Source organism: Plecotus auritus, assembly GCF_963455305.1.
Source record: "Plecotus auritus genome assembly, chromosome: 5".
NCBI classification, from domain to species: domain Eukaryota; kingdom Metazoa; phylum Chordata; class Mammalia; order Chiroptera; family Vespertilionidae; genus Plecotus; species Plecotus auritus.
In genome coordinates, this window is record NC_137776.1 from 115,299,864 (window position 1) to 115,323,483 (window position 23,620).

The following is a 23,620-nucleotide window of genomic DNA, read 5'->3' on the forward strand; positions in this document are numbered from 1 at the left end:
GAACGGACTCAAGGCTCAGTGTAATCAAAATGGTATTTATTCCAGGCACTTGGGTGCAGGTGGTCTGACTCAAAAAAGAGTCAGCGGTGAATTGGGGAGGGAGCAGGCTTTCTATGTGCCCAGAGAGAGCTGCAGACGGGCTTCGGCTTGACCCAGCTATCAGGACCGTGGTGCCCAGTCATAGTTTTATGGCCTTGTCCTTTGTCCTTCTGCTGGTGCCAGACATCTTTTCGGGGGCGGGGGGGGGGGGGGAGCTGTGCAGGGGTGATGGTCTCCAGGAATTTCTCTAAAATAACCACTCAAGGGGAGCATGTTTTGCAAGGCTTAGGCTCACAGTATGAGCTTTCCCTTTGACATTTGTTAGATTTTGTCAGGCTCAAGCCTGTGTTCCCCAGTTAACCCTTTCAGGAACAAGAGATTACATTTCCTCTTTTTATCACAGATGAGTCCCCAGCACCTGGAGCAGGCTCTCAAAAGTATTTGCTAAATGAAGTACTTCTCCCATTTGTGATTGCAATTACCTGCACAGACACTGGAACAGTAGCTCTACTTGTTGCACCTCATATTACCACAGAGTAAGAGAAGAGATTCTATGGGACTTGCTCTTCGTATTATAGGAGCCCTTTTCATTTAAAGAAAATCAGTTTGCATAGAAGTCTCACTCTTTCCAGACTTCTCCAATTCCTCTATTAGATGAGGTCAAAGCAGACCTAGAGATCAGAAAGGATGTGAATGACCCCGGAAGGGCAGGTAAACAGGAGTCCCTCTCTGACCTAAGATCTCAATGAAGTAAAGTCATTTTTATCCCCTTTTCCCTCTAGAAGCACAACAGAAACCTGAGCCCCCACATCTGTTTGTGTGGGTCCCACCGATCAACCTGAAGATAGAACCTGATACTCAGAGACTGCTCGGAAGGAAGGAGATGCATTTGAAAACCCCAGGGGGGTGAATGGGTATCAGATATGCTACGCTCAAAAGTCAAATCACACAATGAGGTCAAGAAGGCAAGGACATGAAGCTGGATCCAGAATAGTATGATGGGGCCAGGAATCCGAGGAAGAAAATAGGTTTTGGCCAGATAAAGGGAGAATGGAAGAAGATAGGTGGGTAAGGACAACTCCCAAAGAATCTCACACCTGTGATGAAAAGTCTCTGTTCTGATTTTACCACGTCCACCTAGATAAGGTAATGTAGTGATCAAAATGTGGGCCTCCCAAGTCAGGTAGCCTTTTCTCCTTTTTATGTCTCAAAATATGGTCTTAGAAGTGACTCATACGTTATTTGTCAGAATATAAGATATAAAAGTGAAGATTCCTGCCCCCCCTACTTAGAATAACTGATTCAGAACTATGTCTAAAAAATATTTTTAAAAGTCTTCTAGATAATTCTTGTAAACTATAGATCTGTAGGTGTGTGTTTAGCCATCAAAGCATCTGATGTGGCTAAAAACCATCTCTGAGAGGAAATAAATGCTAGGAATTATATTATGGCAGTCCAGTTTCCAAACTGTATTCTGACTTCTAATGAATGCTAATAGTGAGGAGTGGGGTTGAAGATTCTCTTGGTGCAAAAGTTTGTTAAATTATTTAGGGTTCCTCAGAGCCAATTACAACGTGTGCTGATTGTCGCATACCATGGAAGGGAAAAACAGATGTTTTCCACACTGTATTTTTACTATTATGCCCCTGAATCAGACAGAATTATGCAGAACGAGTTTTCTATGAGGAACATATTTGATAAACATTGGCCCAATGTTGTGGCATTTGTAAGACAGAATTTATTACAATTGTAAAGACATCTGAGGATGCCACAAACATTTCACATTGTACAGAACATTGAGAACATTAAAATTTACATGGCAAGACACTCTTGCTCACCCTTTGTTGTTCGCACACTGTTAAATTCTGATTGAATGTGCTCTCACTACCAAATTTATTTACCTTTAAAAGAAGACTCAAAAGAGGGCAAAGCTTCGATCAGAGGAATAATTTATAAAAGATCCTTTCTTGAGAAAAGCAGTACCTAGGATGGGTGGGAGTTCAGAGTAGCTGGGCCTTCCTGATAGTTCTCAAAGCAATCACCTGCTTCACCTACCCATAAATCCAGCTCTGATCCATCTCTCCAAAGTTCTGGAAAGAGGTTATTTTAAAAACAAACAAACAAAAAAAAACCCTCCTCCTGTCTTTCATCAGCCACCACGTCATTAGTATGCTCTCCAGAGAATGAAGAATGAGTACATGGATATTTGCCTCCTGAGTCAGACAAAGCAGCAGGTGTTTTCTTGTGCTATGTGTAGGGGTACAGTTATTTTAGGCCTTTCCCATTTTGCTTTCTTTCTGAAAATCTAATTTCTCCTTTTGGAAGATATTTCCATATACTTTCTGAATTATGTCCCCAGCCTGTCTCTACCTTTCTCTGTCTCTCTGTTAGTCCCCCGCTCCCCACACTTCTCTCCTTCTCTCCCCCTCCTTCATTTAGATTAAACCATACTGTCAAGTTCAGTTTCAATGTAAGAATAGTGCAGCCTTAGGCAAAACAGTGAGTGGAAGCAGTAGAAGGATAGTGTAGGCTCTAGTGTCAGACCAGATATGCCTCATACATCACTTGTTGGCTAGAGAGTTACTTAAGAGCTATGGATACCATAAAAGAGGGTGGTATCTAATTGGTGGGAGTATAGGGAGGATTATTGAAACAGCATCTATGAAAGTGCCTGAAATTATCTTTTCTTTGCCTTCTACCTCTTCTTTTCTCATTAATACTGCCTATAGGAGATATCTTCTTCTTGTTTACCCTCCTGGATCCCCCAGAACTTTCCCACAAGGGAAATAATAAAATCTTGCTGATTTTATTCTTTAGTCCAGGAACAGGGTAGCCAATAAGTTTCCTCTAAAACCACACCCCAAAGGTCAGTAGTGGCTGCTGAGAGAGCTGTATTAGGAATAGAGAAGCTGGGTTAGAGCTCTAGGATAGGAGCATCATGATTGGTTGGTAATGTTGTCTTTCACATGAGAAGGACATTGCAACATATGAATTTGCCAATCGTACTCCAAACCTATTTCTTCTATTTTTCCCCCAAGTAATTTTTACTATGCTGATCCCACTTCTTGGGCTCTTGCTATGGCCTTCCAAAACAGCATATTTCTCCATGAGTGCATTCCCAAGAAGATGCCAGTTTTGGCTGGTGGTACCCTGTGTAAGTCCTTGCAGGGACACTTACACATTCACAGGCTAGGTCTAAATATAATAGTGGGATTCCATGCAGTGTCCTATAACAGTTGCCTGGGTCCCATTATCGAACTCCTGCCATGCTGCCCGAAAGCCACCATAGACACTGAGTAAATGAATGTGGGGCTGTATTCCAATACAACTCTACTTATAAAACCACACAGTGAACTAGATCTCACCCATAATCATAGTTGCTGACCCTGCATAAAAGCTACATTTCTGTGCATGCCAACTCACCCGTGATTCTGGTTGCCGGGATACAAGAATTGGCCCTGCTGCTGACACAGGAACACGCCTTATGTTCTGACCTCCAATAACTGTACGCAGGGCATGACCCTAGCTGTCAGAATGGAGGTAAAGGGAACAGGATAGAAAGGGGAAGCCAAGGGGCTGACCTGTTTCTGCCTTTGCCTACAAATGACCCTAGAGATAATTATACTAATGTGAAACAGAGGGTACAACTTGTTAATGCTTTTCACACACATGTAGCTTTATATACGCACTAGAGGCCCGGTGCATGAATTGGTGCACGGGTGGGGTCCCACAGCCTGGCCGGCAATCGGAGCCAATCAGGGCAGTGGAAGGTTGGCCAGGGGGAGGAGCTGAAGGAGGTTGGCCAGCTGCGGGGAGGGGCTGCGGGAGGTTCCAATCCGGGCCATCGGGGCTGGTCAGTCAGGGGGAGGGGCCGTTGGAAGTTGGCCAGCCGGGGGGAGGGGATTCCGGGAGGTTGGCCGCCCCAATTGGGGCCAGCCGGGGGGAGAAGCTGCAGGTGATTAACCGACTGGAGGGGTCACAGAAGGTTGGCTATGGGAGCACACTGACCACCAAGGGGCAGCTCCTATGTTAAACATCTGCCCCCTGGTGGTCAGTGCACATCATAATGACTGGTCGACCGATCGATCTGTCATTCAGTCGCTTAGACTTTTATATATAGAGATATACAATAGGTGCTTAAAAATGTGTTTGAAAATCCACAAAATAGAAAACTTGACACTAATTAATAGGACAGATGCTCTAGCAAAGTACTGCTGAGTTCCCAGGGGACCCTCCTTATCCCTGAAGATATACCTGGCCACACAGCAAAAGAAAGTTCACCTGAGGGAGTCAGCATGTGGAAAGGAGGCAGCCAGTGGTGCTAAAACAGACTCTTTCTTACTTTCCAGTGCTTTTCTTACCTGCAAGTGCTGCCTGTGGTTTACAGAAAAGCCCTCTGTTGTTATTTCTCTAATCCACCAAGACATACCCAAAGACTTCTCCTTGCCCAAGGTCACATAATGCGTGACAGGTCAGTGATGGGGACAGAAAACACAGATGTGAGGGCTAATATTATTACGGACTTGTAAGGCGGTGTTTATCTAAATCATGCTTATAAAAATAAAATCAAAGAAGAAAATAGTTGATTCACTGCAAAGGTTTATTTCAGGAGTGAGTTGATTCTATTTTTTTTCTAATTTTTAAAAAATATGTTTTTATTGATTTTAGAGAGAGATGAGAGAGAAAGAAAGAAAGAGAGAGAGAGAGAGAGAGAGAGAGAGAGAGAGAGAGAGAGAGAGAGAAACATCTATGTGAAGGGGAAACATCCATCGGTTGCCTACCATTTGGGTACCCTGACCAGGGACTGAACCTACAACTTGTGTATATGTCCTGAGTGGGAATCAAACTGGTGACCTTTTGGTGCACAGTGTGATGCTCAACTAACTGAGCCACACTGGGCAGGGCTCTTTCTTTCTTTTTTTTTCTAATTTAATATAGCAAAGAGTTATAGTTACAAATACCTGTTTAATAGACATTCTCATAAATCACATTTTTACTAGTAAGGAAAAGAGAAAATAAAATGAGTAAGATATTGTAAAGCTAGGTTTCTGTATATTTCAATAAGTAATTATTTAAGAGAAAATACTACATAGCTGTTTTATGATACAAAAAAATGAGCTAGAACTTAATGCTTCCACACACACAGTGCTCCAGCTCTAAGAGATTCTATCACCATGATATAAATCCTTTTAAGTATCAACTGCCAATAACATACGGAGGATCTCTAAACAAGTGGTTCTAGCAGACACCAATTCTGTGTATTACACAAAAAATTAACACTTCCACTAAGCTGCTATTCAGTTCATTTTAGTGGGCTTTATGATATCTTCAAAACCTGTATTATCCTTTGAATCTCAATTTATCGCCTTTCAAATCTACTTGGCAGATGTTAAAGGTGAAAACTGATATAACTCAATGGAGCATGGATTCAGAAAAATTGAAAATGGAGTAGGTATTATTTCCACCTTAGAAATAAACTAATAGAAGTTATTTTGTTGCACTAGACTATTCCCTTGACTTCTCTCTCCCATTGGAAAGTTTCTTGGATTAGAAACCCTCCAGCTACCAATAATAATGTCTATGATATGCATTTGACTAGAATCAATTATATTGTAGTTGCTAGAATAAAAACACGAGAATCCAGCTATGAAAAGAACACATTTACAGAAGAAAATCCACAGTCTAAAGGAAACATAATTTTCAGTGTCAACTTTAACTTGCAAAGATGGAGAGCAAAATGTTCTCTGAACATTGAGAAGATAATTTCCTGTTATCACCAAAGTTTTGTGCATGTTTCTTCTCGGGTTATCAAATCTTTTTTTTTGTAATGAATATTAATGCTTGTAGCACTTTAAAACCAAGACACCTCGGTGTCTAAATTAACTGAGATTCTTTATCCATATTTAATATTTAGCAAGTTTTGCAGAAGTGTCTATTGCCATTTTGATATATATTTTAAAGGCATTCATTTATGTGAAGTATTTCATCCTCCAAGTTCAGTGAGACGGTAAGCTGTGGTTTCAAGTTTCCTCTCAACGTATATGAAAGAGACCAGGCATTTTAATATAATGTATACACTGTCTTCTCTGAATTTTAATTTAAGTTTTATCACAACACTGTGGGAGCTGCTAGTGTCTGCAGCTTGATTTTGCCCCATGGTTCATGCCCCGAAGTGTCAGTCAGATAGACAACACTGTGCCAGTCAGTTTCAGCCTGTTAAAGCTCAGAGAGCAAGGCAGAGAAAAAGTGATGGAAGGTTGATAGTTGAGAATAATTTATAAGTAGGCTTTATAGCTCCCAGGACTTCAGGATCTGCCCAGAGGGGAGTAAAAGGAAGAAACATCTCCATTTGCATAGTTTCTCATGTGACTTCAAAACACCTGATGGAGATTGGGAAGTCTAAAAGAGATGATGCCCTTTTTCAAGAAGATGCATGAAAAAGCAAAGAGTAAGTGGTTGTCTGTACAGTAATCAACTATTGGCTGTGTCGCCTTTGACAAGTAATGGTGCATGAGTAAGACCTCCAAATCACCTACTATTTGGGCTGGAGCATTCTTGTCTATAAAGTGGAAATGCTACTGAAATTTACTTCATAGAGATTTCATAAGAATGAGATGAAATGCCCAGCAGGGTGCCTGGTGCCTTGGTGTTCTGAATCCATTATCTTTTTATTGTCCTATTCTTTTATTCCCACCAGAGTAAATCATAATATTTATTGGGCATTTAATATGTTTCAGGCACTATGGCAAGCTTTACATCCATCATCATATGTAATGCACAAAACAACTCTATGAAGTAGGTGCTCCTTTAATTTCCACTTAGCAGAGGAAGAGGCTGAGACTCAGAGAGGAGCTTAAAGGTTAGTAATGGGTTGGAGATTTGGACATACATCTGTTAACCCAGAGGTTCCTGACGCATCTGACTTGGGAAAACTAGAAGGTGTAAATTCAGATTCCGCAGGCAGTCCTGGGAGTGGCTGGGCTGCTGCAGAGTGAAACAGTGTTTAAAACTTTGGCCAATTCCTATTCAGAACTCTTTTGTAAGCCCCATTTCAACAGCTAGTTATACTCAAGGTTTTCTGGTCTGTTTCTATTCGTATGTTGTGTATTGAAAGGTCCCATACTTTACAAAGATTGTCTGCAATTTTAACTAAATACACAGCACAGAAGGGAAATCTTATCAGAAGATAATAGAAGGAATCCTTCATGTTGAAGTAAGAAATGCACATTCTGTAGCTATATGCCCATATTTTCATAATAACATTTGCATTTATACAGCCCCTGAAATGTATGGGATGCTTAGGACTTGGTAAATGCTACCTCAATCAAATCGTGATGCAGGAGGCTTGACAAGTGGTTAAGTATTATGGCCCTAATTTACAGGAAAGGTTACCAGGGGGCGGTCAGACCATATCTTAATTCATATTTGTGTAAGGAATGGCAAGGAAAGATTGAAAATGGTATTCTTGAGTTTTAAATGATTGACTAGCATTTATGAAGTACAGGCTGCTGACACCAAGTTCAGAAATGAAGACTATATGTGATTTTGTTTTCTGTAAAAGCACAGAGACCCTGAGCAAGTGCCTATCGAGCCATCATTCAAGAAGTATTTATGCTGGGTCTTTTGTGTGCTGAGCAGATCCTAAATATTTGTGCATTGTAATTTCCTCGTCTGAAATATAATAATAATAAAAATACCTGCCTCATTGGGTTCTTTTAAGAACTAAGTGAAATAATGCATGTGAAAGCATTTTGTAAATGTGAAAATATACAAACATATATTTTATTCAGAAAATTAAAACCTTTATTGAGCATACTCCACTTGGTAATGGGAATCCAAAGACTAACATATAGGTTATTTTACCCTCAAGGATATTACTATCGAATAGAGAAGATATGTATCTTACCTAAACAATTAAAATTCAGTGTGAAAGCTGCTACTATAGATTCATAGACAAAGCACTTTGGTGCTGTAGAAATAAAGTTCACAATTAATTCAGGGCAAAGAGGCCATTTGTTAAAGAAGTTTAAGGTGAGAGTGTTATACTGAGCTTTCTCTGAAAGCTGTGATGGAAATTTTTCAGAAAGAAAATATTCTAGGTAAGGACATCCTCGATGGAAGGACTGTGTGAGCATCAGTACAAAAGCATAACAAAGCACTGCTCTCTTGTGACTGATCAGTCAAAGGCATATGAGGAACTAGGAGGAGATGAGTTTAAAAGATAGGTTTGAAGGTTGTGTGAAGTCTTTTGAATGTAACACTTCAGAGTTAGAGCTTTATCTTGAATACTATGTCATGGAATATTTTCAGCAGGGAAGCAACACGTCTTTTTTTTTTTTTTTTTTTTTGAAGTTAGGTAAGAGTAACGGTGATATTATCCCTGCCCTTACGATGTTTATCTTCAGACTGAGAGGTCATATCAATGAGGAGGTCATATCCATATATACTCAGGCATGTTGGCTCCTTAACCATCTTCAGCATCAGGACCAGTTCCTGGGAGCTTCATCTGAAGAATGCATCTATTGACAAAATCAGTTTACTGCTCAAGAGATCATGAGGTCTTATCTGATGACCATAGTTTATGCTCATATCCCTTTTTCTCTGGTATCTTACTGTACTTACATTCAGTATCACTAAGTTGTTTTTAGATACTTTTGTGTCTACTTTGTCTCCTTCACTAGACTAGAGAGTCCTCTTTGGTGGAACCCTGATGTATAGTGTTTCTAGAATTGACACAGAACACTGGGGTCACTAGGGAATAGCTAAGAGGGTGTTTTTCTTAAATTTTGTATTTAATTTTTAAAAAAACAATTTTTAAAATATGGAGGTACCTTTATATTTATCAAAAAGTTACAAAGGTAATACAGAGATTTTCTGTATGCTCCTCAAGCAATTTCAGTCCCTAATGTCATGTTACCATCTTATGTTACCATGGTACATTTGCCAAAACTACGAACCAATATTGTTCATTACTATTAACTACACTCCATCCTGTTTTCCACCAGTTTTTTAGTTAATGCCCCTTTTTTCTTCCAAGATGAAATCAGAATGATGTTTCTGTTCGTAGTTTGAAGATAAGCATATAAACTTATGCCTTTGATCATCTTAATGACCACATTATAACAAAGCCTCAGTGCCTGGTTTTGGTGACCATGTTTGAATTTATAATCATGACAAATAATATCAATTTTATTGCCCCAGACTAATGAATAAAAGACAGAAAGTTACTGAACAGAAAATAAAGCATTATCACTAAGTAAATGCCAAATTATGTCACTGCCTTAACAATGGCCACACAGAAACTAAAACAGAGAAAAGCAGTCAGAAAACATATTTATTTATTAATTGTACAAGTTATCAAGCACTAACCATGTGCAACATCTTACATCTAGGTAGACCAATTAACAAAATAGACAAAGCATCTCTCACCTCTCCTTCCCTTTCTTACCCCTCCCATCCCTCTCCTCTTTCCTCTCCTCTCCACTCCTCTCTTATTCCCTCTCTCTCCCTCCCTCCCTGAACTTACATTACATAAGACATGACAGTATATGCATGTCAAAAAGCAAAAGAACCTTCCCTAGTAATGTCTTCCACATTCTACTTATAAATGGTGATCTTGCTTTCAAAAATAAATATCATTAATTATACTTAATTTTGTTGATTTTATTGGATTTTCAACCTAATTTGCATTTAATGTTTAAATTTATTTTATAGCTGTGTATTTATAGGTCTTTAAGCATTAGTAATTTACATCTGACTAATAGTATAAATTGACATAATTTTCATTAACTCAAATTGCATTGATTTTGTTATCTTAAAAAAGATTCTGAATTTGAAAAATATTATTTAATGCAACATGCATATTCCTCATGTGGCAAACCTCTAAGATTACTGAAAATAATAGGAAATATAGAACAATTAGCAATTTTGTGGATTTCTATGTGGTTTTCCATTTTAAAGGCTACTATTTGGAGGGCTTCTGCTTTATCTGTTAATATAGAAGTTTGAAGAATATAACAAGACAGAAGATCACTTTGTCATAATTCCCAATGGCCCCACAGGTGGACAGACCATCGCAGGCATGACTTACATGAATTTACCCTAGCTGAGGGTCTTGCCCTCCATTGCAGACCCACAAATCTGATTCATACATGCATAGAGAGTAGGGATGAGGTTCTCTCTCTCTGTGTGTGTCTCTCATACACGCACACACACACAAACACACACACAGTTGGTCCTCATAATATCTTATAGTTGATTTGTAATCAGAAGTCTGCTTTGGAGCACCTAGAACCAGATCCAAGAGAATCTATAATAAAAAAAAAGCATAATATGCTAATTAGACTGGACATCCTTCGGGATGAATTTCCGGACAAAGCTGGGGCTGCGAGGGAAGCCTGGGTCCTGGTTGCCTGCCAGCAACCGGAGGGAAGGAAGCCAGTACCAGCAGCCAGGGGAAGGAAGGCCTACTCTTGTACGAATTTTGTGCATCGGGCCTCTAGTTTGTTATAAGATCCAAATGTCCAATGGCATCAGGCTTAGGTAGCCTGGGTGAGGGTGCCCTTCTCCTAGACTCTAGGACCTAGAGGCAGTTTGGAAGGGCACCAGTACCCTTTGCCTCTGTGACAATCATTTTCCTCTTTCTATCACTGGCCAAACAATCCTCCCCTCACCTCTCTGGCACATTTTGTCCTTAAGTACATTCATCCATTCAATAAGCCTCATTATAGGACTACAAGTCATCCTTTAACATTATTTCATTAAGCATTAATTTTATAGATTTATTGAGTACCTTTCACAGAGCAGAGACTGGACCAGGTGAGTTATAAATATGGTTCCTACTCTTGAGGAGGTTATGGTCTCCTGGGAGATGCACACAAGTATTCAGGAGATCAGCATACAGTGCCGTGTGTGTTGAGATGGGAGAGCAGGATGCAATGAGACAAGCTAAGTCCAGAATAATAAACATGTATCAGAGTCTTCTCCCTATGCAAGGAAATATGAAAGCTCAGCAATAACTAGTCAGAGAAGTGCATATGCTTATGTGGAGTGTGTGTGTGTGTGTGTGTGTGTGTGTGTGTGTGTGTGTGTGTGTCAGAGAAAGAGAGAGAGAGGTTTGGGAGGAAGACAGGACAGCAAGTGTAAAGCCTCATGAGTCAGTGACATTTTGTAAACTGAAAGCAAGAAATTTCACATAGAGCTTTTCTGACCCATTATGTGTTGATTTCATAGTTTACTTCTCCATCTCCAAAAAGGAACATTTCTCTCTTTGCATTTACAATGAATGCGGGGATGAAGGCTTATACATTGGAGTAGGTTCTCACTTTAGAAATGTCACAGCTCACACCAAGCAGCTGTTACCCTCGACGCCAAACTCTCTACCGAGCAAGCAGCCTTCGGAATAGCTTAACAGAAACATGGTATGTGCCTTTCTTTCCTTGTTCTGTAACCATGTAAAAGGCCAGCCTTGGTAAGCCCTTACTTAGTGTGTTCAGCTTGATTTCTTACTGTCTTTTATTTTAAGTGGAAAGATCTCAACTTTTTAGAGTGGTGTAGATTTCTTCAATTTGGATATAATTTCCCTTAGCCTGGCATAAGGGAACTAATAAAATAATACAACATTAATAAAATCTATTATTTTATTAATAGAGCTCGCAGTAACCAACCATTTCTAATACTTGGTCCATATTTTAGCCATTGAACAAGTAGGTGGATAGGGAAGTTAAGGTTTTCTGACTTTAAGTGAATAATTTGTACCCCTAAAAGATCAGGAAATTGCCCGTGGCTAACCAAAATAAGACATACCAGGCACAGTACACATAGGTTTTTAATATACTAGTATAAATACTAAGCTAAGTAAATTAATGAAAAATACGTCCTCACTAATTATACACATAGTGAAGCAGAAACACTGTGATTGTAATTCTGTGGTTAAAAGGCCTTGTGCTGGAGCACTTGTACAGCATTTGTGGATTGGGACTCAGAGTTCGTGGTTTCTCTGTGGAGAATATTCATCAAAAGTTCAAATAGATGGTGATCCCTCGCCTTTATGACAGCCCCTCCCTTGGCAATGCATTTCTCTTTGACTGGTGGCAGATGAGTAGCTTGTCTTAGGGTCTCATAGTTTCTGTGTATAACCTAGAAAGATGCTCTAGCCCTTTAAGCCTCAATAAAGAGTTTTTTCTTTGATTTTTTTCCTCCTGTTATATCTCACTTTCCAATTTTTCACTCCCCTAGAGTTAAGCTCTCTGCCTCACAGTATCAAGTCCCGCATACGAGAGAGAAAATGGCAGCTATAAATGCACTTTATGGAGAGTTATCTGCCAGGTGTTTTAGGAACTGAAGGTGAGAAATGTGGGGAAAGTGAAGCAGAGATTTAGGCAGGGTATGATTAGATGCTTAATTGTTGTTTTCTACTTCTAATTCACTTACAAGCTCCAGTAGCATCTCATTTTTATATATAAAAAAAGGACACTTGAAATAGTTAAGCTGTCTTTAAAACTATACTCAGCCCAACTAGTGTGACTCAATGGTTTAGCATCGACCTATGAACTAGGAGGTCATGGTTTAATTCCCAGGCAGGGCACGTGTCCGGGTTGCTGGCTTGGTCCCCACTGGGAGGCATTCAAGGAGGCAGCCAATCAGTGATTCTCTCTCATCATTGATGTTTCTGCTCCTCTCTCCCTCTCCCTTCCACTCTGAAATCAATAAAAACATATTTTAAAAAATTACAATCAAAGAACATATTTTGGAGGGAAAACGGCCTCTGCTGAATTGGAGCCTTAAGACTACACAATTTTAAAACAGCCAAGCATGTAGGGGCTAGGTCTCATAGCCACAATCAGGAAGAATGGTTTCAGCAAGTTTGTAGTTACGTAAGCTGGACTCCAGGAAATGGGCACCCATCCCCGTGACTCCTGTCCACGAACACTGGAGAGATGAGGTGTGCCTGCATGGGAGCCATAGGCCTCAGGCAAAAGGCAACATTTCAACCAGTGTTCCCTTCCTTAAAATGTATTTGTAGAAGATGACAAAGCAAGGGAATTCTGTGAAAGACGAGAAAGAGAGAGAGAGAGAGAGAGAGAGAGAGAGAGAGAGAGAGAGAAGAAGAAGAAGAAGAAGAAGAAGAAGAAGAAGAAGAAGAAGAAGAAGAAAGAAAGAAAGAAAGAAAGAAAGAAAGAAAGAAAGAAAGAAAGAAAGAAAGAAAGAAAGAAAGAAAGAAAGAAAGAAAGAAAGAAAGAAAGGAAAGAAAGAGAAAGAAAGAAGATGGAAGGAAGAGCTTCAAGGAAAAATATTTTTTTGGAAATCATGCAGAAAGACAATGAATTGAAGACAGGCCAAACCTTCTCAGCACTGTGTACTATTGGAGCTCCTTTCCTTCCTTTATCTTCCCCTTCCCTGGAGTTTGTCTTTTTTATACATAAAGTTATGGGTTTGATTATGGGTTCACTGTTCAAGGATTACTATGTTTTTAATACAAACATTTTCAACATGTAGGTTACGATTACCCCAGTGCTGAAATGTTTGAAATGAAGATAACGATGCTTCCTACTTAGCAGGTTCTTACATGGACTTGGTGAGATACTGCATGGCAGTGACTCCCCGAGTCCCTGGCGGACACTCGGCGATGTCAGGGCGAGCAGCTGTAGCTGCTGCAGAGACAGTGGATGCTGTTCTGATTGCATTTCAGCCAGGAGGGCTCCACAGGATGCAGAAGTCCATTTCTTTGGTCACAGTGCAGTGCTGGGATTGGGAGGGGAAATAAGGAGGAATTAGTGAGTAGTGAAAGCTCAGTAGATGTTTGAACAGCATGCAAACCTGGCAGTCCTGGATTTGGTGCTTTATCTCTCCAGTGTTCCCAGGAGTCCTCCCAGCCGCTCACTTTGTGAGGTCCCCAACAACCACTCGCCACAGTTTGATGGGGTTTCAGCATTGGTGGAGGACCCTTCAGGTGCACCCTCCTCCCTGCTCAAGTGTGGCACTATCTAAAACTTCTGGTTTCCAGGAGCAAGAATTTTAAAGCTAGTTTTTATAAGGAATAAAAATGTTGATGAAGGACATCCTAACAGTCTGCTTCCCTCGCAAGTTTGCTTCATTCTTCTCCCTGGAGACTGGGTTTTTCTGTTTTCTCGCAGTCTCTGCCCCCACCCTCTCTCCAGTTTCAGGTTGTACTTGATTTTGGTTTACAGTGGTGGTTATGGCCCTGCTTTTACAAGAACTTTCAACTTATCACACAGCTAACACCAGTGCTGCCTTCATAACCAAAACCAAATTTTTGGAAGGCAAAGCTGATTGGCCCGTCTTAGACTTCTGGTCCAGAAGCTGCTGTGGAATGGAGGTGATGCTACCTGTAGTCATTTGAGGTAGCAGAGTCATGCCCCCCAGAGAATCCTAATCCCCAGAATTTCTGAATATGTTATCTTATAGAGCAAAAGGTATTTCTCAGATTTCATTAAAATAAGGATCTTGAAATACAAAGATTACCCTGGATCCAGGTTGGATCAATGTGATCACAAGGGTGCTTATAAAGCCAGGAGGGATGCAAGAGAGTCAGAGACAGGGAAGGAGATGTGATGATGGGAGCAGAGTATGGAGGGATGGGTGGCCATGAGCCAAGGAATGCAGGAAGCCTCTTGGAGCAGGAAAGGTCATGGAAACAGATTCTCCCTTAGAGCCTTCAGACGGGATGCAGCTCTGAGACCCATTGTAGACTTTGATGTCCAGAACTGTAAGAACAAATTTGCATGGTTTTAAGCCACTAAATGTGTGATAATTTGTTACTGCAGCCAGAGGAAACTAATACACCATCCTTTCCAGAAGTAGAGGCAGTTGCTAAAGGAAGTTACTGCTACCACCACCCACAATCTTAAGATCTCAGAGAAATAAAAAGCAGTTTCCCAAAGTTGAAGGACCTCTTGCCTCACATTTTCTAGCTCTTTTCTGCCTCTGAGTAGGCTGAATGAATAGCCATTAGGTTCCTTTTATGTACATGTCAGTAGAAGCGATCTGTGTTTCCTGGAGGTCATGAAAATAACTGTTTCATGGGAACTTTTGTGAGTATTAATTTAGTATGTAAAGTCACTGATAACAATGTCTGGCACGGAGCAAATGCCAATGATCAGGAATCCTGGCAATAAAATGTGAAATCTTGATGGCTGTCGCTGAAACAAGTGACCAGACCAAATGAAGTCCAAAGGCCGTACGCTGGTTGCACACCTCCAGGGATCAAATACTTTCCTAGGTGTCACTCATTTACACTTCTCAACAGCAGGGCAGGGTGTCTCATCCCCATTCTATGGACGAGCACACTGAATCTCAGAGAATGTAAATAACTTGCCCCAAAGTGGGAGGTCAGAGCTACAGTTCAAATGTAGGTCATTTGGCTTTAACGGTTGGCCTCTTTCTAGGTCATGTTGCAGACCCTCTCAGTGCAACGAGCCATGAGTCTCTAGAGCACAGCTCCCATTTCTAACGCCTGGCGTTTTAAAAGGTGGTAATGGATATGGAAACGCTGGGAAACACTGGAGCATGAAAGCACCGGGTGTGTGAATAAGGCCAGAGATTCAGTAAGTATGGATATTGCTATGGACTGAGTGTGTCCCCCTCAAATTCATATGTTGAAGCCCCAACCTCCGGTGTGACTATTTAGATATAGGGCCTGTGGGGAGTTGAGAAAGGTTAAATGAGGTCAGAGTGGCACACACTCCACCATAATACCAGCCCTAACCTAATAGGGCTGGTACCATTATAAGAGGAAGAGAACTAACTGCTCAAGTGTTTTAACATTTTGTGATTTCCTTCCCCCATCCCAGCCAAATGGTAATTCCAAAATTAACTTGTTAAAAGGAATATTTTTATTCAAGTAATAAAAAGACATTCTGTAAGTACTGAATATATATAACATACTGTGCTAGGTCCTAGGTTTGCAGAAATATACGAGACATTATTTTCCATTAAAGATATGTTTTCTTTTTTTCCCAACCACAGTTTACATTTAATATCATTCCGGCCAGTTTCAGATGTACAGCACAAGGGCTGGATAACCATGCATGCTACAAAGTGGACCCCTGCTACCCCAAGCACCCACCTGGCCCTATACCCCATTACCTGGACATTTCTGACTTTTTGCTCCATGATTTGTTTTTACGAAAAGGAAGAGACACCAGAGTTCTCTCTCTCTACCATATGAGAGCACAGTAGGAAGGCAGCACACCACAAACCAGGAAGACAGCTCTCACCAAAGACTAAATTGTCCTGCACCTTGTTCCTAACTCCCCGGCCTCCAGAACTGGAGGAAAGTATATTTCTGTTGTTTAAGTCTACCAATCAATGGCATTTTCCTATGACTGCTCAAGCAGACTAAGGCATATATACAATACTGGTACAGTTTGTGATTCCGTGTTTTTTTTCCAACTCCTAGTATTTCAGTGTGTGTTCCTATAGATATGAAACACCGTTGTTTGTTTCCTGTCTAATATAGGTGCATTCATTCCACAACATTTTTTGAGAGTAGATCCTGTATCTCATAATGGAGATGCAAAAGCAGGAAGGACAGCTCACAGGTATTATGGTGGAGCTTTCGGCATAAAATGTGTGTGTGTGTGTGTGTGTGTGTGTGTGTGTGTGCATGTGCATGTGCTTATGTGTGAGTTCATGCATTTCCATGTGTGTGAGATGTATGAGCAAGACATGAAGGAAAGAAAGAAAAAAGGGTGGTGAAAGTGGCTGAAATAAATTGCATTGTAGATTGAACTGAATACAACAATCTCTGTTTACTTTAATCTTAAGAAAAACCAGAATGCTCTTGGGTAAAGCCAAGGGAAAGAAAGGAGCAGGGCTTTAGAGAAGTGCTAAGAAGACAGAAACATAAAGGTGCCTCTGCTCTTCCAGACGATTCCCTCCTGGCGCTAGCACCTGATACCTTAGCTGGCTCCTACAAGCGGCTTCCACATTTGGGCGCTCCAAGTGGTCGCTACACAGAATCAGGGCCACTCCCCAATACTGCTGTTTAGACTTGAAGCCCACGTATGAACAGTGATAACCTCAGGAACGAGGCAGATTTGTGGATGCCGTAAGGAGAACAGAGAGAAAGGTTCAGCTGTGGAATTTTCCTAGGAGTGAATCTTAACTTTGCAAATAACATGTTCAACCACTGGAAGGCATTAAGGGATTCTTTGTTCCTTTTAAACTATGTATTCTTTTTTAAAAATATATTTTATTGATTTTTTACAGAGAGGAAGGGAGAGGGATAGAGAGTTCGAAACATCGATGGGAAACATCGATCAGCTGCCTCCTTCTCACCCCCTTTTGGGGATGTGCTCACAACCAAGGTACATGCCCTTGACCAGAATCGAACCTGGGACCCTTCAGTCCGCAGGCCGATGCTCTATCCGCTGAGCCAAACCAGTCAGGGCTAAACTACATATTCTTGCTGTATTCTGGAGAAGGTCATGCAGGACTGTCACCAAATTTTAAGCTGATCTCCCTCTTCCCACCCTAATGCCACTATGTAGGCTTAGTCCATCATCACCCAATGCCAAGGTACCTGTTGACAGTATCCACATGCCAATCATTCTCCCCAGCAGCACAGACAGGATCTGTGACTCCTGTGTAAAACCCTTCCATGACTCGCCCTTGCATCAAGTCTAGTGTCTCCCTTCCAGCTACCATTTCATTTTTCAATTCTGACTCCCATTGTGTATGTAGTTTATGTCCTTGACTATGTACACTATGTATTTATTTCTTTGCCTCTTATCTGTAAATTATAAGACAGGGGGTTTTGTCCATTTTATTTGCTGAAAAATCACCAGAACCTAGAATAATGCCTAGATACATTATAAGCACTTGATAAATATTTTAATGAATAAATTAGTGAATAATACATTTTATAGAATAAATGGATTAGACTCCAAACACTTATTGACTAGTTATTATTAAATATATTTTCTTCTGGTTTTGCTTCTGTGAAGTCATAAATTCTGAAAGGCTCATTTTGGCTTCTGGACAACTATATTTAAAATACAGTAAAAATGAGTCTTATCTACAAAAATAATTGCCCCATAACTTCTCTCACCAATTCTACTTATTTTAAAGAATATTTCCATGTTAGTAAAAAATAGTATCTGGATAATGGTTTGAGTTTTATCAGGTGTCTTTTTTTATTCTGCATGTTGCCTCAGCTATATGGAGAGTTGAATTGTCAATACATACAAATTAAAAATAAAGAAAATTATAAGGCTCTTTATACCTTTTAAAAATAGTTAAAAATGTTTAGTGGACACATCAGTCAGATAAGTTTGTTTTGTTCTGTTGTCTATTGATAGCCTGAAATAGTTAAATTCATGATACAGATGTTGGTTGTTGGTTCATTTGTAAATGGATAAGGTATACCTGAAGGATAAGGTGTCTGAAAGAATTCTGGGTGATAAAACCACACATGGTTATTCTAGTGTTCTTTGTGAGGACACCTTTCACTGTGTGAAGACAGAGGTAACAACTTTACTTATTGATTATTTCTATTATCCCAAGTGCAATTACTAGTATTGTGTGTTCTGAGTTTTTTACTTTAGTGCAGTTTAGGTCCCACAAATCTTTAGGCCTTGCCCCCCACCATTCATAGAATCACTAATACACACCTCCAGAGCAGTGTGTGTTATGTGTGAATTCCATACACGTGGTGCTGCAGATATGTGACTTGGCCATGTTGGAGACCAATTTATAGCCATTGAGAATTAATTAAGTAACTGCCTTTGAAAAGCAGGCTATTAGCAATAAAAATAATTAAGAAGAAAAGAAACAATGGTGGCTTCCATTACAAGCTATTTGAGCTACTTAACACATGAAGTGTATACTCTATTTTCATTTAAAATAATTTTTCCAAATTTTTAGATATAATGGATATATAACATTGTGTAAGATTGAGGTGTACCACATGATGATTTCTTACATGTATATATTGTGAAATGGTTACCACAGTAAGGTTGGGCAACTCACCCATCACCTCACATAGTTACCTTGTGTGTGTGTGTGTGTGTGTGTGTGTGTGTGTGTGTGTGTGTGTGATGAGACTGTTAAGATCTACTCTCTTAGCAACTTTCAAGTATATAATACAATATTGGTAACTATAATGAATTTATTTGTCTTATAATTGGACATAATTAAGTCATGTGGCCAGAGAAATGCTACTCTCAAGGTCCAATGTGGGGTAAGCATGGTCCCCAGGAACATAAGGAATAGTTACCAAAAGAGGCTGAAAGGATGCTGTCTGGCAAAACCACCTTGCCACTCCCATGAATAAACTTCTCTCCATGTAGGGAAGGAGGTGAGGACTATTCTCAATGTAATTGTTTGCAAACGTGGCTTCTATTAGAATCACCGGAGATGCTTTTTAATCCAGAGGATGCCCATTTGAGCAACATTTGCCTCAGTAATAATAATAAACAAGAACCACATTTATTTTCTCACATAATCAACTGAATAACTGGACAAGTACAGAAAACAACTGTTTTTTAAAATGAGACAGCAGTCAGAAAGACTGTATATATTCCCTTAAAGAAGGAAAACAAGGGAGATGTGTTTAATGATCACCCAGAATTTATGCTTAGAGGAGTTTTACAGATCACGGTGCAGAAATTAGGATCTCTAGCGGAGCATAGGGTCTTCAGATCTTAAAAAGCTGAGTAGATAGGAATCATATGTTGGGAAGCTGAGGTACCTGTAATTTGCATCACAAAGGAGCTACAACACTGAGAAAAAGCTCCAGGAATCTATATATACATCAGTCTATATGGTCATCAGTCTCTTCCTTAATGATAAACCAGGTACACACAGCTTGGTATTTCACAGGCTAGGAAAAAAACACAACTAGAAAGCTTTAACAGTTTCCAGAATCACAAAGAATTTGGAGCAGTTTGAATTCTGGATGGACACAGATGAGAGTCCTTATTGACTATCTGTGGCATTCAGTGCAGACCCCAAAGAGTCCCACCTGAGTAAGTAATTAAATGAGCACTGAATCCAAAAGCCCATTTTTACTGCAAGAAAGGACCCAACTTCAAAATTTGGGAGAAAAAATATTGATAATACTATTGATTAAAGAAGATCTCATTACATATTTGTGCAGGGTCAACTTTTACAGTCCTGGAAGGTGACACTTCTTCCATTTTCCTAATTTTAAAAGAATCATCTCCTACATCCAATTTGAATACGCTCTTTCCTGCTTTCTGCCCCATCTCTACAAATTATCATATTCTTCCTTTACGGTCTGTCATAAATGCCATCAAGTCTTCCTGAGCATCCTTCCTTCCATTGAACCATTTTAGGTGACATTCCATTTCTTTGAAACCTTCGTGAGTGAGTGCATATGAAAGTGTTTTCGTATCATGAGGTCGTAGCTGCTCACAATAATCACATTCTTAATTACTGTGAGACGTTACTGCACTGAGCACACGTGCACCTTGTCTTATTTGCCCTGAATAAGAAACACATGGGGGGGAACGCTTCTCAATCCTCCTCTCTCCACTGAGGAAACTGAGGCTTAGAGGCCTGGGGAGCAGCACAGTCACGAGTTCAACAGGAGCATTTTGGCTCCAGAAAACAGCTTGCTCACCTCCACCATGGATATAGGGTAAGTATATATTTAGCCTCTTCTTTATTAGAAGCTTCTTGTAGAGAAAAACTGTGCATTTCCATCATTGTATGCCTTGCACCTAGCACAGAGTTTTGTCTGTGATTGGTTACTGGCAGACATTTGTTGAATGTAAGAAAGTTTGCATGTGTGACAATTATAAGCGTCTTTTGAAAGGTGATGCTCTCATGAGTCTCACCCAGGTACAAGTGATGCCTACGGGTAGCAGGTATGTTATTGATGTGTTCAGTGGTAGGGTGTTTGGTAAATAACAGTTTTGTTGAATTGCTTTTGATTTTTTTAGATAATCTATTTGTATTCCCACTGTGCTAGGATTTTGAAGCAAAATATACATATTGACACATAGGTTATGTTTTCAGAGCTGGAAAATTTAGTGATCAATATCCTTATCATTAAGTATGAAACTCCTTTTGTAGAGTAAAATTTGGTAAATTGAGAGAGAAAAATAACGCCAATTGAAGGGAAGCATCCCTCAGCTTCTCTAGAGGGGAAAAAAGGCCAGTTCAAAGGGAGTAAAGAAAAAAAAAAAGCAATTACAGGCAAAAGCATAAGCTTTGAAGACTCAATGATTTATTTATTTTTTTTTGAGAATTCATTTTCTTGCATTTATTTTTCCTTCCTTTAAAACTAAAAATGAATAGGGAAGGGCATGGTAATCATGAAATTGAGATTGCAAATTTTTTCAATAAAGCTACCATTTGGTTTGAAAAGAGAAAACCAGGCATTTTTTGAGTAAAACCTGGGAGGGAGAAGTGGAAGGAGAGTGATGAATTATCCCCAATCCTTTTTGTACCTCGGGCCCTGGATCTCCCCAGCATGTCCTAGAGTCTCTACAGAGAAGCGCAGCAAAATAAGCCACTTTACTGTGCCATTAACAAAGGTTTAGGAGGAAAGACGCCGCTTAACCAGTACTGATCCACTTGTGGTTTGAACAAATGTTGTACAATGAACCATAAATATAGGTTGTTTGTAGAGAAATTGTAAAGTTTAGGACTCTGCACCTGTCCTTATTGTAGAAATATAGGTTTGCACATAAAGTGTCTATGTCAAAATTAAAAACACTAACAATGAAAAACTAAGAGACCAGTATGTTTAGTTGTCTGTCTTGGAGATGAGCTGGGAAGAAGGGCCCAGCCTGGGAGTTGCCCAGAGATGAGGTTGTTGCTTCACTGCGTCAGAGAGCCCAAGGGATTGCAGGTAAAGCTTGTACAGGGGCCTGGTGGGGGCCATCCCCACGTTGAAAAGCCAGAGTTGACAGTGGAGGAGAACTATCCAGATTTTATTGATGCCTCCTTTTCAAAGCCTCTCAAATCAAGAAGTAACTATGTGTTTTTGTCTGGAATAGTTATAATAAACTTATTGTTATTATTTTTTTGCCTCTGGTTTCTTGCTCCTCTTATTGGCCTTTCACATTTCTGCCAGAGTTGTTTTCTGAAAGACAGATATGAATATAACCTTCTCTAGCTTTAAAATTTCTAATTCATTTCACCCTGTTACTTAAGAGTGTTTTAGTGCTTGGCTTCCTAAAAGCTATTACTCTTAATAGTGCATTCAAAAAGGCAAGCTCTGCCCTAGCTGGTTTTGCTCACTGGATAGAATGTTTGGTCTTTGAACCAAAGGGTATTGGGTTTGATTCCAGTCAAGGTCTCAGGTGCCTCCCCAGCTCGGGCCCTGGTCAGGGTTCTTGTAGGAGGCAACCAATCTCACATCAGTGTTTCTCTCTGTCTTTCCCTATCTCTTCCACTCTCCCTAAAAATAAATGGAAAAATATCTCAGGTGAGGATTAACAACAACAACAATAAAAACAGGCTCTCATCTATCTCTGTCAGTTTTCACTGAGCTATACCGTAATTTTTTGTGCTAACCTGCAGGAACAATTGTATCTAAGTTAAGTCCCATGTACGCAACAGCTTCTATAGCCACATACTGGGATCCTAGAACCTCACCAAGACTGCCACAGTCAAGCCATCTCCAGAACAGAAATTGTAAAGTTTAGGGCTCTACACTTGTCCTTATTTTAGAAATCTGGGTTTGCACTTAAAGTGTCTATGTCAAAATTAGAAACACTAACAGAGAGTGGTACATAGGAGACACACATTTTAATCCATAATAAAGAAATGATCACACTTCACATTAATATAAACAGTGTCATAGAATTGCTGTTGCTGTTGGGTTTCCCTGGTATTTCTGCCTTCAGTGGGAAAGACTTTTATTCCTTTACTGAAGCCACATAGTTCTGAGAGGGCTTCCATATCACACCATAATTCTGCCTCCTTAGCTCCAGTCAGTTGATCTAGTGTGTATCTGACCCAAGCCAGCTGTCAGTGTTTTCCTGTAATTTCTCAACTATTCTCTAGCATGAAAGATGACCTCCTTCATGCCCAAGATAGGTGTGAGAGATGGGTGCTAGTAGTGATATAAGTAAGCAAGCTTAAGGGACTGAAGCGTGGATTCACAGAGATCAGAGGTAAGGGCTGGGGACTGGACAGCAGGAAGAGAAGGTACAGACCATGTTATTCAGGTCCCTGGTAGAAATGGCCCCTGAGTCATTCTTGTTCTTCCTGCAATTGTATGAAGATTCCCTTTTCGCCCAGATTAGCTTGGTGTTAGTTTCTGTGCTATGTAACCAAAGGATTGCAGGCAAAACATGGTTATATTATGGAATTTGATCCAAAATCTTTTTTAAATTTAGGATATGCAGTATAACTCCCAAGAAATTTTGAATTCACAGCAGACCACTGAGATCTTTCTGGATCTCTCAGAATATGACCTCTACTTTACTATAATTGGGAAATTTTTATTGTTATTAGAGCATATTTTTCCAGCTTTATTGAGGTATACTTGAAAAATAAAAATTGCATGTATTTAAGGTGTACAAGGTGGTGTTTTGATGTACATTGCAAAACAAGGTAATTAACATATCTATCACCTCAC

At 39.9% G+C, this 23,620-nt stretch overlaps 1 protein-coding gene across 6 annotated transcripts in view; it reads left to right on the plus strand.

Moving 5' to 3' along the window:
• Positions 1–23,620, plus strand: part of LINGO2 (leucine rich repeat and Ig domain containing 2) — a 1,294,764-nt gene that overhangs the window by 1,057,881 nt on the left and 213,263 nt on the right. The window contains exon 1 of one of the 6 annotated variants that reach the window (XM_080667989.1): positions 15,506–15,605. The exons of the other annotated variants lie outside the window; for them this stretch is intronic. The gene's annotated coding sequence lies outside the window, so the exon portion shown is untranslated. Of the gene's footprint in view, positions 1–15,505; positions 15,606–23,620 lie in introns of those variants that run through there. 6 annotated transcript variants of the gene reach the window in all.